Source organism: Oratosquilla oratoria, chromosome 2, assembly GCF_046742065.1.
Source record: "Oratosquilla oratoria isolate Oo_2021 chromosome 2, ASM4674206v1, whole genome shotgun sequence".
Classification (NCBI taxonomy): domain Eukaryota; kingdom Metazoa; phylum Arthropoda; class Malacostraca; order Stomatopoda; family Squillidae; genus Oratosquilla; species Oratosquilla oratoria.
In genome coordinates this window covers 94,037,888-94,040,387 of record NC_134778.1, presented here as the reverse complement: position 1 = coordinate 94,040,387, position 2,500 = coordinate 94,037,888, and positions in this window count along the sequence as shown.

Below are 2,500 nucleotides of genomic sequence, written 5' to 3'. Positions count from 1 at the left end.
AGAAGATGAAGGCTTGGAAAAAGAGATGGATGGACCCCTTGGACCTGGAAGGTGACAGAATGCATTTTTGATAAGTTAATCTGAAGAATACGTCCTTTGATCTAAGTAAAAAAAGTACGCTGCTGAAAGGGATTGGTGTCCTACCCATATGGAAGTATCTTTAGAAGTGTGAAGTTGTTCTCGGTACGTTTCTGAATATCTGGTTCTTAGATTTCATTCATCTTTTGGTTTTATGTTGATATGTGTCTTTCACCAGGATTGTTATTTTTGTTATTTGCACGGATTTTCTGAATCCAATATAATGTGTTAACATAGAATTAGTGAGAACCAAATATAAGGTGAATAAAGGGTTGCGTAGATATGGAGGCCTTTCTTTCATAAACATGGGGTAGCCAAGTCAAAGAAGTAAGAATTTAAAGACAAAGAACAAAATTAGCGATTTCTTAGAGAGATAATTTAAGTTTTGAAGTCGAAGACCATAAGAGGCACAACGCAGATAATCGCAGCTGGTAACATTACTCTTTTGGGTATTATAAAGTAGGTGAGGAGCTTACGAGAAGAGGCGCTTAGTAACGGCCGAAGACGTCACCTTTGCCCTATGCGCTTAGAATATTAGGACAGCTAAGAGTCACTCCTGGGAATCGGAGAGAAGTGTGGGATTCGAACCCACAACTATACGAATGCGAGATCAGGACGCTTCCGATTACGCCACCAGCGCACATTTTTATTACAGTCGCGTACTTGGAATATGTTCTTTCTCTCTATATACCAAGAGCTTTTTCCTTCTTATAAGGGATGTAGCAAAGTCAGAGGCACGTACCTATTCCCAGCCATTTCACTCCCTTCCACCACCCTTTTCACCCCTCATAACTCAGCTACTCATGGATGACGGGTCATCGCTGTATCTGTTAACTACTCTGGGTCAAACGCAATGCAGCATGATACAATACATCCACAGTAAGGCCGCTTCACTTAATCGGCGACCCCCACACCCTCTCTACGCCCCCTCACGCAGAAAAAGAGAAGACGGGGAGAAAACTTTTCGTGCTGCTTCAAAATATCATTCACATATAAGCATCCCCCTATCCCTATTCCCATCATCCATACACAGTCATTTTCCTCTCATCCCTATCTCCTACCTTCTCCCTTCCTTGTTCAACAGACATCTCCCTCTTGCTGAACGCAACTTTTCATCCCATCAGTCCATCTCATCCTCTGTCGTCCCCTCAAGTTCACTCCCTCTACCTCTGCTTTCCACACTAATTTTACTGATCTTTCATCACTTATTTTTTCCATGTGTCCAAACCACCCCAATAGTTTTTCATCAGCTCTTTCTGACATCTCCTATTCCATTCACGCTCACCTCCTCACCTCCTTATTTCTCACTCTATCCAAACTTATATCCCCAACCATACAGTACTTCTCAGACTTTTCATCTTAAATACATTTAAGTTGTTCCTCTGTGCTTCTCTTAAATTCCAAGTCTCTGCTCCATACAATGTCGTCGGCACAATCACACCTTCATACAATCTCCTCTTTGTATCTATTTCCAATTGCCTATTTCTTATAACACGTTTTAATTCTCCAAGGCATTTACTTACTTCCCTCAATCTACAATTTATCTCTACCTCCATTCCTCCCTATCTCGCCACATGCTACTTCAAATACTTAAAAGTATCCACTTTCTCCAGCCTCTCTCCTTTGAGACTTATTTCCAACACACTGCCATCCTCAATTATAGTCAATAGACTCAGACAACATATCGAGAAACACAATTTTATTCGTGACATATAGCATGGTTTCTCCAATGGTAAGTCATGTGTGACTAATCTTCTATCGTTTTACACTAAAGCATATAAGGCGTCAGATAACAATGATAGTTACGATGATATTTACCTTGACTTTAGCAAAGCGTTCGACAAGGTGCCCTACCAGAGACTACTAAATAAAATCAAAGCCCATGGCATAGGAGGGAAAATGTTAGAATGGATTAGAGCTTGGATCAGTGACAGAAAACAGCGGGTCACCATAAATGGTGTAAAATCCAGGTGGGAAGGTGTTTCTAGTGGGGTTGCCCAGGGTTCGGTTTTGAGTCCCTTATTGTTCATCATGTACATAAAAGACTTGGCCAATATGATTAATAGTGATATTAGTAAATTTGCGGACGACACTAAAATACATCGTCAAATTAGGTCAGGTAAAGACGCCGAGATTCTGCAGGACAATTTTAACAAATTGTTCACATGGTCAGTGAAATGGCAAATGAACTTCAATATTTCAAAGTGCAGTGTGTTAGACGTTGGGCTACACAGCATCGAAAATAGATATGGATTAGATTACATGTTTTTAGAGAAAACCGAGTGCGAGATAGACTTGGGAGTTCTAGTGAGTCCTAACCTTAAATCCAGGAAACAGTACATTAACGACAGGAATAAAACAAACAGAGTATCAGTTTTCATTTCTAGGACGGTTACGAATAGAAGTGCAGAGGTAATTATCA